Below are 17,245 nucleotides of genomic sequence, written 5' to 3'. Positions count from 1 at the left end.
TTACTGTTTAACAGCATTTTTAAAATTGAAGTATAGAGGATTTACAATATTATTGTAGGTTAGTTTCAGGTGTGTCGAATAGTGATTTAGTATTTTTACAGATTATAGTCCTTTTTTTCATATAATCTTTTATGAATTGGTCCACCTCTTGGGGACTTTTGGGGATAACTGGAACCAGTTGCTCCTTCCCCCCTTTTCATTAACCATTGAGCTGTTGGTCTCCAATGATGTGACCCCCGAAATCCCATTGGTTTGGGGGACAAGTCACGATAGTAGCAAGGCAGACAACAGTGGCGATCTATTCTATTCTATTCTTTTGGCCAAGCCTTGCGGCATGTGGGAGCTTAGTTCCCCGACCAGGGATCGAACTGGTGCCCCCTGCAGTGGAAGCGTGAAAACCTAACCACTGGACCGCCAGGGAATTCCCACAGTGGTGATGTTTTAGACCTGAATAGCCATGTTCAGTGGGCCACGATTTCCTGAGAAGGAGCCCCACACCTGGACCCCAGGAATGGTCTGAGACCCTTGAGATGGCATCCGGTGGTGCACTCTCTCCGTACTCCGTGAAACAGGCCGGATGTGGATACAGCAAAGCGCAGAGAAAAATGGGACGTGGTTTACTGGGTGCCCCAGAAGCACAGAACATTCTGGACACAGGTACTTTCATCTAAATGACTCAGATGGCCCCATTGCCTATCAGACTCAACTCTCACTAGGACGGGAGTCACTCCTCATCCCCTCAGACCACCTTTTCCAGAAACTGATGAGTTCAATTCCCTATATACCCCCAGGTGCTCTATCCTGGACACTGGGTGCTCACCAACCGGGACACGTATGTAGAGTTCCCCTGGGCAATGAGTCCCAGACACTTACCCTTGACCCCAGCTTTGTACAGGTATCACTGACAAATAGAAATTGAAAATACTTAAAGTGTACAGCTCTATAATTTGATATACACATACATTGTGAAATGATTACCCAACCAAGCTAATTAACACGATCATCCCCTCGCATAGTTACTTGTGTTTGTGTATGTGTGCTGACAACACTTACAATCTACTCTTTTAGTAAATTTCAAGAACAAAATACAGGGACTTCTCTGGTGGCACAGTGGTTAAGAATCCACCTGCCAATGCAGGGGACACGGTTCAATCCCTGGTCTGGGAAGATCCCACATGCCACGGAGCAAAAAAGCCCGTGTGCCACAACTACTGAGCCTGCGCTCTAGAGCCCATGTGCCACAACTACTGAGCCCACGTGCCACAACTACTGAAGGCCGCGCACCTAGAGTCTGTGCTCCGCAACAAGAGAAGCCACCGCAATGAGAAGCCTGTGCACCGCAACGAAGAGCAGCCCCCATTCGCCGCAACTAGAGAAAGCCTGCACGCAGCAACAAAGACCCAATGCAGCCAAAAATAAATAAATAAAATAAATAAATTTTAAAAAAGAACAAAATACGGTATTAACTATAGTCACCATGTTGTACTTTAGACCCTCAGAACACACTCATCTTTTTTTTTTTTTTTTTTTTTTTTGAGCAGACAATGGTTTATTGCAGGGTGAAGCAAAGAGACAGGCAGCTTGTGATCAAAAGACGCAAACTCTCGGGCTTCCCTGGTGGCGCAGTGGTTGGGAGTCCGCCTGCCGATGCAGGGGACGCGGGTTCGTGCCCCGGTCTGGGGGGATCCCGCATGCCGCGGAGCGGCTGGGCCCGTGAGCCACGGCCGCTGGGCCTGCGCGTCCGGAGTCTGTGCTCCGCAACAGGAGAGGCCACAGCGGTGAGAGGCCCGTGTACCGCAAAAAAAAAAAAAAAAAAAAAAAAAGACCCGAACTCTCCAATGGTTTTCAGGGAAGTTTTTAAGGGCAAAATTTGGGGTGATGGCTGCAGGGTGCGTGACTGACTTGTTGGTGGTGAGGTAACAGTGGTGTTCCAGGAATCTCAATCATCAGCCTTCTAGTTCCGACCAGTCTGGGGTCTCAGCATACAATAACCATCCTCCACCTGGGTGGGGGGCTTAGTTCCTGCAGAACAACTCAAAGATAAGTGTCAGATTGCTATGTCTGCCCCTCGAGGAGGAATTAGGACTCTGTTTTATTGCTACACTTGTTTCTGGACTGCTTTTCCTTTGTTTTTGCATTCCTTCACTTCCCTAATTAGTAACTCCTTGAATCTATACACTTTGAAAATCAGGGAAAGTCTAGGAGACTCCAGCCTTTCTCTACAAACAGGGAACGGGGGACATGGAAAGGCGTTTGTACCCTGGAGGGCCCCACAGGGTCCTGCTCAGTTTCAGAACGCCTTAAGTGTCACTCCAAAAGTCTGTGGCTCCCACTGGGTGGGTCCCCATCAGAGAGAGAGTAGAATGAATACCTGCGTGCGTGCGTACGCGTGCGTGTGCACACACTCACATACGCACACACCCCGCTGCCCTCCACTTCTCCCAGGCTGAACTCGGTGTTTCAAACTTAAACTGCCCTTTAAGCCTGGCTGGAGATCTTCTGCCCCTTTAAGAGAAGACCCACGGGGTAGGAAAAGACCAAAGAGCCAAAAGAATTACCATATTCCTTTTTTACCTACTGCCCTCCTGCTGCTTCGTGATGACTCTGTCTACCAGAGGCCAGAGCACTAGGACGGACATAGCCCCCCAAAGAATGAGAATGGACTCACTCCTTGGTCAAAGAGAGCACAACTCGCCTTTTTTCAACCCTGGAATTAAGCTTTGGGATTCCTGATAAAGTTTGGTCCCTTTAGGGTTCCCCCAAGATCACCAAAAGCCCTGAGCCCAAGTACAGGATTGGGCTGCCGGTAGCTAGGAAGTGAAGAGGAATTGTATGCTGCTGGCTCTAAATATGGATTGCAGAATTTGCTGGACTCTGAGCAGCAACTTCCTTCGGGCGGTGGTTCGCCAGTAGCCCGCGGTCCGGCAGTACCCAGCACCGCAATCCTGCTCAGATGCTGAGGTTCTCTGAGGTTCCTCTGGCCTCCCTGCTCCACGCCTGCCAGACCATGATTTGTGACCACATTTCACCATGATTTCCCAGGTTTCCCAGCATTTGCTCAGATCTCTGATGCTTGAAATGGCGTGTGACTACTCTCCAGGTCTCAGGGACCTAAAGGTCTGGGTACGCTCTTCATTTCCCACCTGGAGCAAAGGGGCAAGAGTAGTAACAACTGCAAAGCCTCTCCAAGATGGCCTTGGTAAATTTCATCCCTAGGGAAGCTCCTTAAAGCCTGTTGGGGACACCCTGTTTCTTTAAGAAGAAAAAACTCAAAAGCCAACTGAATTCCAAAGGAGGCTCAAATGCCCCTTACTGTTTTGCAAATGGCTCTCTTAGCCCGAGGTGGGTCTGCCTGTGACTGGCTGTATCCTTCTCCGCTTTGAGTCCTGGGGGTCTAAGAAATTGAGTTTGGGGTCTCTGTCGGGGGAGGGGGGGTCTGGCACCTGCAGACTCACCCAAAAATCATTAGCTACCCCTTTGGGCAAAAAGAGTACAGCCTGCTGTTGAACTACGGTGTGCCAGTTGCCAGAGTCCTGCCAATTCTCCATGGTTCGCCAGGTGCCCGCGGTCCACCAGGTGCCCACGGTCCACGAGGTACCCTGCCCACGGTCCACCAGATGCCCATGGTCCACGAGGTGCCCTGCCCACGGTCCACGAGATGCCCACGGTCCATGAGATGCCCTGCCCACGGTCCATGAGATGCCCACGGTCCACGAGGTGCCCACGGTCCACGAGGTGCCCTGCCCACGGTCCACCAGATGCCCACAGTCCACAAGGTGCCTTGCCCACGGTCCACGAGGTACCCTGCCCACGGTCCACCAGATGCCCACAGCCCACAAGATGCCCACGGTCCACGAGGTGCCCTGCCCACGGTCCACCAATTGCTTGAGGCCTGCTGAACTGTCATCCTGCAGCATTGTAGTTGCCACGCTGAATCTGCCCTCATCTCCTTAGCTTCCCAGCCCTTCTTTTTTTTTGTTTTTTTGCAGTACGCGGGCCTCTCACTGCTGCGGCCTCTCCCGCTGCGGAGCACAGGCTCTGGACGCGCAGGCCCAGAGGCCATGGCCCACGGGCTCAGCCGCTCCGCGGCACGCGGGATCCCCCCGGACCGGGGCACGAACCCGCGTCCCCTGAATCGGCAGGCGGACTCCCAACCACTGCGCCACCAGGGAAGCCCCCCAGCCTTTCTTTGCTTCTCTACACACACCTCCCCGTGACTCACTATTAGTGCAAGTTCGTGTGACGGATGCACAGTGAGGCCAACAAACCGAAATGTCAGAGTTTGGAGCAGAGAAAGGTTTATTCCAGGGCCATGCAAGGAGACAGAGTTGTACTCTTTGACCAGCATCTCCCCATTTCTCCCACCCTCAGCCTCTGGCAACCACTGTTTTACTCTCTGCTCCTATGAACTAGACTTTTTTAGATTCCACGGAAAAGTAAGATCACACAGTGTTTGCCTTTCTGTGTCTGGCTTATTTCCGTAGCATAATGTCCTTCAGGTTCATCCACGTTGCAGCAAATAACAGTACTTATTTTTTTTTTTGCGGTACGTGGGCCTCTCACTGTTGTGGCCTCTCCCGTTGCGGAGCACAGGCTCCGGACGCGCAGGCTCAGCGGCCATGGCTCACCGGCCCAGCCGCTCCGCGGCATGTGGGATCTTCCCAGACCAGGGCACAAACCCGTGTCCCCTGCATCGACAGGTGGACTCTCAACCACTGCGCCACCAGGGAAGCCCCAGTACTTACTTTTTTTTAAACCCTGAATAATATTCTATTGTATATATCTATACACCACATTTTGCTTATCCATTCATCCATCGATGGACACTTAGGTTGTTTCCATGTCTTGGCTACTGTAAATAATGCTGCCATGACTTTGTGAGATATCATTTCCTCTGGATATACACCCAGAAGTGGGATTGCTAGATCATATGGTAGTTCTGTTTTTTATTTTTTATGGAAACTGCATTGTGTTTTCTAGAATGGTTGTACCTACTCACCCTCAATTTTTTTTTTTTTTTTTGCATACGCGGGCCTCTCACTGCTGTGGCCTCTCCCGCCACGGAGCACAGGCTCCGGACGTGCAGGCCCAGCGGCCATGGCCCACGGGCCCAGCCGCTCCGCGGCACGCGGGATCCTCCCGGACCGGGGCACGAACCCGCGTCCCCTGCATTGGCAGGCGGACCCCCAACCACTGCGCCACCAGGGAAGCCCCTCACACTCAATTTTTTTTTGAAGGGTTTAAGGACTTCTCCACTTCCCATTAGAGAAGTCCCCGTACTACTGCTATGTTCCTGAGTAAGACATGTCTTGCCACTTAAACAATTTGAGGCTGGGGAATCACACTACTAACACCCGACAAAAAGCAACGCGATGCAGTAGCCATCAAGCAGCAAGCCAGCCAAGCGCCAGCGGTGCCCTTTAGGCAGTGGTTGCTGCCGTTGGGTCCCACTGATGCGCCAAGCAGTCCGAGGACCTACCATCTCGGTCTGGTGAAACCACTCTGCCATGCAGTGCCAGTTGTTCTAAAAACCTACCCTGGATTTGTTTTTTTTGTTTGTTTGTTTGTTTTTTTGGTACGCGGGCCTCTCACTGTTGCAGCCTCTCCCGTTGCGGAGCGTAGGCTCCGGACATGCAGGCTCAGCGACCATGGCTCACGGGCCCAGGCGCTCCGCGGCATGTGGGATCCTCCCGGACCGGGGCACGAACCCGCGTCCCCTGCATCGGCAGGCGGACTCCCAACCACTGCGCCACCAGGGAAGCCCTCTGGATTTGTTTTGAGCATAAATAGTAAGACACTCGCGCAGCGAAAATAATTGTGATGAGGAAGAAGTCCTGTACTAATTTCACAGTCCCCTAGAAACAGGAGGGCCACCAGGGAAGACAGTCTGCAGGATCAGCGGGAAGAGAGAGGTGAACGGGGGGCAGGGTCCTTTCTGGAGGTTTTCTCCAGAGGGGATGGGCAAGATAAACAAGAGCAGGAACTATGATTGGAGAGTTGGAACAGTTACTAGGAACCCTGGACCATAAGGTTGGTCTCCAGTAGTCTCACACCTGGCCCTGCAGTGATTAGGGCAGGGGATAGAGTCCTGGACTGCAGAGGTCTGATAAAAGGATCCGCCTGGGCAAGGGGGTATGGACCCTGAATTGGTTTGCTTGCATATCAAAGTTTTGCTGGCGGGCAAGTTGCTTGTTATCTCTTGGATGTAGTTAATCCTGGAGAGCGGGTTCCCAGTGTCCACAGGCTCCAAATGCCAGAGAATTAGGAGTACATTAAATAAGACAGTACAGTTAATACAACTGACCCTGTGGCACTCAAGCATTTCTCAGAGGCTTGGCGGTAAGGATGATACCTTAGTCATAGTAGATACGAAAAATGAACACGTTCTAGAAACCTGCTGTGCAACACTGTGCCTACAGATAAAAATGCAGTATTGTATACCTGACTCTCGGTTAAGAGGGTGGATCTCATTAAATGTTCTTACCACAATAAAATGAAGTATAATAAAATAAATATAACAGTAGGGAACTACATTATTACAGTATTTTACGAGGCAAACAAGCAGGCAATGGATCACTAACATACCTATCAGTAAAATTAGCAAAAGTTTGAAAGGTTTGTTACTTACAGTTTACCAGGCAGGGTAGACTATAGCAGGATCCCGGGGGAAGTAAGCTGCTAGCTCTGGAAGGTAGACACCCCATGGGTGATATTGCTGTAAATGGTCCCGGAGACGCTTAGGGGAGGAGTAGGGGAGGCTGCTGTAAGTGTGGAGCGACACAGCTGGGTTGAGTCCAAGGGGTAATTCTGCGTAAGAGCTTGAGGAGGACGCGAAGTCCTCTTTAGCAGTGAACTCCTGGGCTGGGGTGATGCTATCCGCGGTAAGGTCCTTTCCAACAGTGAGCCAAAATCCTTTCTGAAAGGTGGAAAGTCCTCTGTACCCTGGTTCATCTATTTTTTTTTTTGCGGTACGTGGGCCTTTCCCGTTGCGGGGCACAGGCTCCGGACTCGCAGGCTCAGCGGCCATGGCTCACGGGCCCAGCCGCTCCGCGGCACGTGGGATCTTCCTGGACCGGGGCACGAACCCGTGTCCCCTGCATCGGCAGGCGGACTCTCAACCACTGCGCCACCAGGGAAGCCCTGGTTCGTCTATTTTGATGCTGGAAAGCCCCACGCAGGGCTGCCAGGCAGCAGATATTCTCTCTGCTCTCAGGTCCCTGGTGGTCTGGACAAGTTGTTCTGGCAGTCTCAGGTTCAGGTGGGGAAGCAGCCCCTCAGTTTCTGAAAAACAACAGCAATGACAACAATGACCACCACCACCACCACCACCACCAAAATGACTCCAGTTCTGACTCCAGTTTGTTATTCACTGTATGGTCATGTACAAGGGATTCTGAGGTCCATTTAGGAGCAAATACCCATAAATGGTGTTTCCAAGGATGCCAAAGTTTTCATCCCTACACCCTCTTCTTCAAAAGCCTCTTGAGTCGGGCTCCTGTTCCAGAGTCCATCATCAGAACTCTATTTCTCCATTGTCTAATTTACTTTAGTTTAAATTTTAATTTAGCTAATATTTCACATAGAAAAAAATTCAGATAACTCATAAACTATAACATAATAAGCACCAGAGAAAAATTTCACTCTCTTCACTGTCATCTTTCCCATTTCTCACAACCTCAGCTCTGTCATAAATGATTTTATTAATTTCCTGAGTTTCATTTGAGTTTCTTTGTGAAAATACAATTACTGTATATATTTATATTCCTAGTTCTCCTTCTCTAACACAAAATTATTATACTTTGCTTTTTTCTCTTAATGTATTCTGGAGCTCTTTCCAAATAATCAAATGTCACCAGTGAATTTTTAAAAAATAAGGTCTATGGAATTCACATCAGCCTCTAAATTCTTCCTTATAGCAACTGTATTCCAATGGAATACTTCTAATATTGTTGCAAGTCAACCAGTGAAAACATCTGGGAGCTTAGAGGAAAAGGCTCAAGAATATAGTTCTCATATTGATGACTTCATCATACAGAAAGCCAATAGGAATTATTGTGTTTTTTAAAGTTAAAACTCCAGAGAACATAAGTTTTGCCATGATTTTTGAGCTAAAGAAAGGAACAAGGGGACTTCCCTGGTGCTGCAGTGGTTAAGAATCCGCCTGCCAGTGCAGGAGACACGAGTTTGATCCCTGGTCCGGGAAAATCCCACACGCCACAGAGCAGCTAAGCCCATGCACCACAACTACTAAGCCCGCGTTCTACAGCCGTCGAGCCACAACTACTGAGCCCAAGTGCCGCAACTACTGAAGCCCGCATGCCTAGAACCCGTGCTCTGCAACAAGAGAAGCCACTGCAAAGAGAAGCCCACGCACCGCGGTGAAGAGTAGTCCCTGCTCGCCACAACTAGAGACAGCCCGCATGCAGCAATGAATACCCAACATGCAGCAATGAATAGCCAAAATAAATAAATTTATTTAAAAAAAAAGAAAGGAACAAGTGTTAGGTTAATGACATTTTTGGTCCTGATCATTACCAGAAGTTGCAAGCACTGTTTTTGAAGGCTACAACCTATGTTTCTGCTAGCAAGAAAAAAGGAAGGAAAAGAAAAAATGTGCAGGCGGAAGCAAAAGAGGGGAAGGAGAGAAAGAAAAAAGAGAAAGGAGTAGAGTATGGTAAAAACTGGTCAAGAATTATTGCGAACTATGCCAAACATGTCCCAGCTTTGTCTTTGTATGAAGGTGTATTACAGGTGTTTCCACAGACTGTAAAAGTGGAATAGAGTTGATCTGATTAGACTGAAAGAAGAATAGGGTGGGAAGACTAGAACAGAGATGTTAAATCTCACTGTGCATAATTTTAAATCGATCTGGGGGAAAATGTTATGATATTAAAAGTGTAGCCGCTTGCCCTGGTGCCATGCCTTTGTCTACATCCACTCCTGACAAGCAGAAGCAACTAGCAAAAATGTTTTTGGTCTTTAGTTCTGGTGGATCGTCTGTACGCTTAGTTAGAAATAGGCTTGTATTGCTATTTAGTGATTTGCCAACTTTAGACATTATGCAGTTGACTCGAACAAGGCTGGGGTTGGGGCACTGTCTCCCCCTGTGCTCTCCTCCCCGTATTTACCCTGCCATTCACCTCGGTCCGCCATATATCTCTGCAAATTTAAGCTATATACTTTAACTTTCATTCCCTTTCACAAACCTCTTGTTCCAACAATCAGAAAGATGAACACATTAGCACTACTATCTTTTCCTCATCCTTCCTTCTTCTTCTTCTTTTTTTTAATTATTTATTTTTGGTTGCATTGAGTCTTGGTTGCTGCACACGGGCTTTCTCTGGTTGTGGCGAGCAGGGGCTACTCTTTGTTGCGGTGCATGGGCTTCTCATTGCGGTGGCTTCTCTTGTTGCGGAGCATGGGCTCTAGGAGCGTGGGCTTCAGTAGTTGTGGCACATGGGTTCAGTAGTTGTGGCTTGTAGGCTCTGTAGTTGTGGCACACGGGCTTAGTTGCTCCACGGCATGTGGGATCTTCCTGGACCAGGGCTCGAACCTGTGTCCCCTGCATTGGCAGGCAGGTTCTTAACCACTGCACCACCAGGGAAGCCCCTTCCTTCGTCTTTTAGATGAAATTTTTGTCAAGGATGGGAAATATCTTACAGGAAAGAATCAAGAACAAGATAAAATGAATGGATGTATTTTGTGACCATTCTCATTAATTTTTAAATTGTGAGTTGAATGGGGCATATGCGTGAATTCTTTTCCCTTAAAGATGACATTATACCCTTTAAAGAGGTAAAATGCCAAGCTAATGGATAAGACCTTCATAATGATCTGACTTGTGAATAGGTAGATAGGCACAATAACAGAACTTGGGGGAAATATAATCCAAACTCTAAACCTATGGAATCTAAATTCTTTTATGACTCAGGAATGAGATCTAGGTTTTCCCTATAGCCTTCTCCCTTAAGACATTAGCCTAATGTTAGCTTACACAGTTCACAAAATACAGGTATTATTGGAATGATTTCTGGACATAAAAGAGAAGCTCTTATTCTTCCTTTGAAGAAAGAATATGAAATAACGTACACATAGGATCATTTTTCTCCCTGAGGAGGGAATGGAATACATATAATCCCAACCTTGATTCCTAGGGTCCTTTAAATAAATATTTGCTGAATGTATGGGTTTAGATCTGTAGTGGATTAATAAAGGATTGGGGGGAAATTACAAGTTTTAGAGCTTCATCTTAAAGATAATTAAACTCTGTCGAAAATGCACCCATTGCCACTTGACAGAAATCTGGTCTGGAAGGACTGCTAATCTGATGCAGGATAGCACTTCCTCTAATTTTACATGATAGTGTCACGTTGGAAAAAAATGCAGCCAACCAAACTAACATGCAATGGTTTCCTGTAACTTAGTATTTTTATTTCATACTTAGTGAAAGAACAGTTTCAGACTCAGATACAGACTGCTATGTATCAATCTTGTGCATGCAATAAAAAAGGAAATATAAGTAAAATTGGTTATGGTGTTCCCCAAATTTCTTCACTTTCCAACTTTTCTAAATCACTTTTTGAATCAATTGTTAATGGCTGTGGTTTACCATACAGTACTGTCTTTTGTGCCACCAAAAGTGTTGGTGGTGCACCAAGCCTTCAAAAAGTGCTCCATTACCAAATCCAGGATTTTTTCCAAGCTGCAGATCCTATTCCTCAAGTTTTGATGCCAGCACTTTCTTGATCTATCCTGAAGAGTTCAATGGATGGTTTTCAGGTAACATCCAGACTCATTTTCCTTCTTCAATGATTTGTTTGGACTAAAACTTAAGAGCAGTTGTAACTGACTAACCATACCATCAGGAATAATAACTATGTAATTTCACTTTTTTGGGGAGGGGATGTTAGGCTTACTATTTAACTGTTCAGATATAGGTTTCCAAAGTGCATTAAGAACTAATGTACTTGGTGAGTAATTCAGGGCTCCCACGGTTTAATAGCTTGTAGCGAGTGCCATCTCTCTCTTTTGTAAGTGCTGGAGAAATCTCTTTTTGGTCTTGGAAAAATCTTCCCTCTTTTTCTAAGAAAAACTCCCTTTAAGTCTGAAAGACTCCTGTGTCTCTCCCTCCCCTTAATTCCTCCTCCTGTTAATTCCCTCCTCTGAGGGCTGTGGGCTTTATTATATTAAAAAATGCACTTAATTCAGTTGAAATAAGGACAATGTGAACAGCTTTTTTCTAAGAAAATCTTCCCTCTTTTTCTAAGAAAAACTCCCTTTAAGTCTGAGAGACTCCTGTGTCTCTCCCTCCCCTTAATTCCTCCTCCTGTTAATTTCCTCCTCTGAGGGCTGTGGGCTTTATTATATTAAAAAATGCACTTAATTCAGTTGAAATAAGGACAATGTGAACAGCTACATTCAAGTTCCTATGTGTGGAGGGAAGGACAACTAGGTTAATATAATAGCCACCTGGCCAATATTGAGGCCAGTTTGTAAAATGCACCCCGATTTCAGAAATGTTAAAGAGTGAAAAATGTGTGTCTTAGCATCTGTGAAATACATCATGTCATGGTGGCTGGGTTAATGGGTGATGGGTTTTCTTTGATCCGTTCCAGGGTTGGGATTTGGAAAGGGCTTAACTTAAAAGAAATCAGTACTTCTTGGTGTGTTTAAAAAATCTAAAGGGGTTGACGAACGAACAGTTGCAATAGCCCTCATTTAAAGCGGAGGAGAAAGTTGTAACAGGGGGAAAGATATAGTGGGGGAGGCAGGAGCTGAGAATTACATAAAGAATGGAAACTACGGATGCCAAAGCAATGGATAGGTTTAAAAAAGGGGAGGGGGACAATGTCACAAGCTCTCCAAAAAAGCATAATGATAGTTACAGCAAGAGCCAAAGAGCAAAGTAGCTCATGTTAAGATTATTTTTACGTAAGACATAAGCTCTCCAACTGGAGGCCCTCTCATTTTAGGTATGATAATTTTCCTTATCACAGATTATTATGATATATTCAGTACTGTGATTGATTTAGGTTTGTATCCATTATACACAAAACTGTTTTTGCACACCACTATACTTGTAGTGAGTGGTACAGAATATAATTAAATGACTGAGTAGATTCTGGTCAATATTCGGCACCCTTTCATATGCAATGCAGGTCTCTGAATACCTAACTTCTTTAAACCTCACTTTTCTCATTTGTCCAAGGGGGTCATAATAGCATTCGTCCTAAGGTCCTATAAAGGGTTGCCCTGAGTATGCATTGCAAGAATACACACGTAAACCTTAAACACGATGCCTAGCACAAAGTAAGCGCTCATTAAACAGCAGCTTTTGTTAGGTGCACCTCACGCGGGAAACACACGAAAACAGCGCGAAAGACTAGCTCTCTTAGTTCCATTTTCTACAGTTCTACGTGGCTTTGAATTGGCAAGCAATTTCTATTTGGTCCCTCAAATGCTAAAACCTTGATGTCTATCCTGCGTTATAAGCCTAGTCTTTTGGGTTGGAACACGTTTGATTTCACAAGCTCCGGACTGGGGCCCTGACCCTGGAGGAAGTGTTCCCTTTCAAGATGTGGGGACGGGACAGCGCGGCGGGAGGAAGGGTACTCCAACCACCAGGGGCGGGGGTGGGCAGGGGGCGGTCCCGTGGCTCCTGCGTCAGAGGGGCCCCTGTTTTCGCACCTTCGTTGACGTCAAACCTTAATGAGGGCTGCAACGCTACATTCCCCGTGGACGTCTACGTGGGCTGAGTCGTGATTCGGGACCCGGGTCCTGCGAGTGACGCTCTCGCTCTGCTTATCCTCCCGCACTGGCGGGAGAGACGGTGGCTCCAATTTCTGGCTCCGCGGGCGGCGGGCGGCTCTCCGGACAGCCCGGGGGTCTGGGCGTCGTGGTGGATCCGGAATAGGAAGGGAGCGTACTCCCTGGGTCCTTGGCCTCCACCCGGGCCGGGAAGGAATCACGGCGGCCTCCACCGAGGTGAGAACGGCCGCAGGGCGGAGTGGGGGCGGGGCGAGCGCGGGAGGGGCGGGGCCGGGAGGCGCGCAGCAGAGGAGAAGATCTCGGGCCCCGAGCGCGCGGCCGGGGGTGGGGCCTGCTCGCCTCTTTCGCGGGGAGACTTCTTCCTCCAGACGGACGCGTAGACTGCTCGCCCGGCTCCAGCGCCCGCTTCGCAGGTCCTTGGCTTCCCCTCACCCCGAGTCCCTTTCTGCCCCTCTTACGTGAGCGGGGCCGGCGTCTCCGGGCCGGGATCGAGGTGGCTGGGGCGTGGGTGGAGGTGGCGCGCAGGCTGCCTTGCCCGTCTGTCGGGGGCCCCAGGTCGGAGGGGCTCGCGGACTAGGCCTTGGGCAGGGGCAGGGGAGGAGGCGGCCTGCGGAGGTCGGATTTAGGGCTTTGTGCCCGCGGGAAGTGCAGGGGCACCTATGGGGCCGAGATCCGGAGCCACCTGTCCACAAATCCCTTTCTCCCAGTGCCCTGCGTTGTGTCCAGCTGTCCCCAAATCTAGCCTTTACCGGCCTCTGGCGATCAGAATTTATTTTGGAGGCGTTAGATTTTTGTGTTAACAATCATTTTACTATTGTCGTGCAACAGTTGTGCAAATCTGGTCAAATTACGCCGTTGTTATCACGTGCTCCTAAGGCCCTTTCCAGTTCCTAACATTTTCCGGCGCGATGAATCTGGCAGCGCGTGGGAGAGATACTGACTCTCACGGAACTAAAACGCTTTTTACCCCTTCAAATTGAATTTTGTTTACCTTTGTTTTTGTTTTTTACAGCAATTATGTACTATCGGGGGGGAAAAATCGCTGAAAAAGCTATAGCAATCTCATCGTCAAGAGAGAGTCACTATTAACAATTTGGGATACATAAACAGATATTCGTGTTACATAAATGGGGTGCTAATGTGATCTACTGTTTAATACATGAAGGACTTTTTCTATATCAATGCATAAACATCTTTCCACTGCCTTCTCAACTTGCACTGATTTGGACCCAAAGCCTGTAAAGCAAGAATTTTCTTCTCCCTGAACCTTGACCAAGTGGCCAACCTTAGCAAAGAAACTCCTAAAAGATTTAATAAAATATCACTGCAGTGGCCAAGATGTTGGATAGAAATAAGCTGAATTCAGGGTAACAATCATTTTCTATGAAGTATTGTTTGCTCGCTTAATAATTTGAGGCAATGTGTTTTTTTAAATGGCAGTTTTCAAACCATTAGTGAATTGTGAGATTAATGTAGTGGGTCATAACCACTGGTTTCATAAGCCGAAATAAGATAACATAGAAAATACCAGAATGCATTACCTGTAATGAAGATATTGTTTTGTGAAACTTATAAAGTGTGCATGTGTGTGTGGTGTGTGCATGTGTGTCTACATATGCTGGGTTGTGATATAAAATGTACTGCTTCCCGTGTGCCATGCTAATCAAATTTGAAAGTCACAGTCACTAAGGTACTGTCAGCGCTCATCTCAGAAAGGGAGGGAAAAAAAAAAAAAGAATGGGAGCGATGATGCAATTAAGTTTAACAATAGTTCTACTTTTTTCTTTGGAACATGTGACAGTGTTTATTGTAGCGAATTAGATCTTAATTATTTGTTTTCACCTAATATTAAAACAATCAATTAGCATTCCTGAAAATACAGAGAGAAAGCCTTTTAAAGAAGTTCAGAGGTTAAGAGCATAAACTGCTCAGATTGACCTAGGGTCAAATCCCAGCTACGCTGGTTATTTGTGTGTGACCTGGAACAAGATAGTGCTTCTCTCCTGATTTGTAAAGTGGGAGTTACCGGAACACCAGCTATATAAGGCTGTTTGATATTCAGATGAGATAATGCATGTGAAACTGTTGATTTAGTGCCTGCACAGATTAAGTACTCACTACAGGTTAGCTATTAAGACTGAACGGAGGTATCCAGGATAATTCTTGTCGCCAGAGGTAAACCCATAGAAGGTGGATAATCCAAAAGAGGGGGAAATTGAAAATCGGTTAATAATGTTATAAGGAAAGGGACACTGAATTAAGATGGTCTTTTTATATCATTTAGCCATTGTTTTGTGACTGCTCCCCAAATGTTTTTCTATTGCTAGAAAAGTAATTTAGATTATCTTATTCAGTAGACCAAATGCCCTTCTATTGTCTTTACTTATTTATTATTGAACTGATGTCTCTATTGTCAAGCAACTGAAAAATATTTGCCACAGGGATTCTGGGTTTTGTTAGCTCTTATTCAGTACCACTGTCAGCTTGAGAAACTCACACACTTATAATTCAAGGCACTTCAAAAATGTGTTTGTTTATCTCTGCAGTAGGTAAAGATCTCAGGTATGCAAGAAATAATACTAAAAAAAAAAGCACTTTATTTCTATTTTGTGACACTTCTGCTGAAGTTATCTCAGGCATTTCAAAGATCTCTCTTCACTGCCCCAGATTGGTTTTGCAGTTTTAAATGTTACATAAACCAATGAAATAAGAGTGTAAGCATTGTCATTTTTCATAGCACTTTATTTTTATGAAAAATAAATCAAATGCTTTGGCCTTAAAAAAAGGCTGTTGCAAAAGCACTTAATTGGGTATCACAACTGTAAAAGGTTGGGGGAAATTTTAAACATTAATTGTAATACTTCTCTCAGTTTTGAAAATGTCTTTAAGTTCTTATTCTGTTTTAGAGGAACCAAAATGGAAATGTTACCGAACCGAACTTGGGTCTGCTCGCCCGCTGCACAGCAAAGCCAATCTACTGACACCGGGTTGTGGTGAAGGAAAGTACAGCGTTTATTTGCAGGGTGCCAAGCAAGGAAAACAGGCAGCTCGTGTTCAAAAGACCCGAACTCCCCGATGGCTTTCAGGGAAGGGTTTTTTAAGGCCAACATTTGGGGCAAGGGTTGCAGCTCGTGGACTTTCTTCTGATTGGTTGGTGGTGAGGTAACAGGGTGATTTTTCGGGATTCTTAATCATTAACCTTCTGGTTCCAACCAGTCTGGGGTCTGCCTTCCTGTTAGCATGTAGTCACCATCCTCCACTGGGTGGGGGGGTCTTAGTTTCTGCAGAAAAACTCAAAGATATGCTTCAGATTGTTATGTATATCCCTTGAAGAGGAACTAGTACTCTGTTTTACTGCTGAAATATTGTTTAAGCTATCATTACTTTTCTTGCCTAACTGCTTTTCCTTTGTTTCTGCATTCCCTCACTTCCCTAATTTGTAACTGTTTGAGTCTGCTTTTTGGAACCAGGGAAGGCCTAGGAGACTAAAGCCTTTTTCTACAAACAAGAAATGGGGGACATGGAGGGGCTTTTGTAACTGGGAGGGCCCCACAGGGTCCTGCTTGGTCTCAGTCCCCCCTTTTCTTTGATACTTCTCAATCCTAAAGGGAGCAGGGGTGGGACAAGAAAGGGAGTAAAGTTTTGGATAGAGAGGTTAATCATAAACTCGTCAGGGGAACTTGGTCTTAGGGGGACTTGGTTTCAGAAACTCCTTGAGGGTAAATCATGATGTGTTTATGAAAATATGAAAAAAATAAGACTTGGAAGTCTAGCTGTCCTATCCACAAAAAGCCCTCAATGAAACAAAAAAGTCTATCTTGACCTTAAATCAAACATGTATTCATTTGTATGTTTTAAGTTAGATAAAATATTAAGGTTATGTGTGTATGTATTTTAAAAATCATCTTATTGACCAATTTTTAAAAAGTTAACTCACCAACTACTGGGTCTTATCAGATAAGAGGGCTTTTATCTTACACTGATAAAATGAAATAGTATGCAATAGTATGCAATCTTTAAACATACTGTTTTGAATTATATATAATCTCATATAGAGGTGCTCATCATATATGGTTAAATGAGAGAGGAGACTATAGAATAGAATGGGTAGTACCATTCCATTTTTGTAAAAACATGTTTAGAACAAAGAAGAATATATGGCAAATGTAAATGGTGGGTAGTGGAATTACGGCTGATTTTATGCTCTTTATTTCTTAATTTTTATAATTGTACTATCATTTTGTTTTACTTTCATAATAAAAATTAATAAATTAATAAATATCATAAAATTAATAAAAGTCATTTCTTAAAGAAAAAATTAATGTGTGTTTTCCTAATTTATAAGTATAAATGAGACTAAGTCTTTGCTCTAAGGGATACTGACTCTTTGAACTTGGATGTTTTGGGTATTAACTAATTCTCCAATATTCTAGGAAATAATGCTGAATAGTTTAACAGTTATATTCCTTATCCTATG

General features: G+C 45.7%; 2 protein-coding genes across 5 annotated transcripts in view; one reads left to right on the top strand and one right to left on the bottom strand.

Annotated features, from left to right (window-relative positions):
- Positions 1-12,996, bottom strand: part of CMKLR2 (chemerin chemokine-like receptor 2) — an 82,366-nt gene extending 69,370 nt beyond the window's left edge. The window contains exons 1-2 of the mRNA XM_060301961.2: positions 12,688-12,996; positions 6,629-7,281 (exon numbers count right to left, since the gene is read on the bottom strand). The gene's annotated coding sequence lies outside the window, so the exon portion shown is untranslated. The remainder of the gene's footprint in view (positions 1-6,628; positions 7,282-12,687) is intronic.
- The window catches only part of ZDBF2 (zinc finger DBF-type containing 2), a 30,634-nt gene continuing 26,094 nt past the window's right edge, over positions 12,706-17,245 (top strand). Inside the window, exons 1-2 of one of the 4 annotated variants that reach the window (XR_009564556.1) lie at positions 12,706-12,984; positions 15,675-17,045. The gene's annotated coding sequence lies outside the window, so the exon portion shown is untranslated. Of the gene's footprint in view, positions 12,985-13,087; positions 14,136-15,674; positions 17,046-17,245 lie in introns of those variants that run through there. The other 3 variants (XR_009564557.1, XR_009564555.1, XM_060301959.1) reach the window with 3 other exon arrangements.

The sequence above is a fragment of the Globicephala melas genome, chromosome 7 (assembly GCF_963455315.2).
Source record: "Globicephala melas chromosome 7, mGloMel1.2, whole genome shotgun sequence".
NCBI classification, from domain to species: Eukaryota; Metazoa; Chordata; class Mammalia; order Artiodactyla; family Delphinidae; genus Globicephala; species Globicephala melas.
Note: the sequence above shows the minus strand (reverse complement) of the source record. Positions and strands in the feature narration are given on the sequence as shown.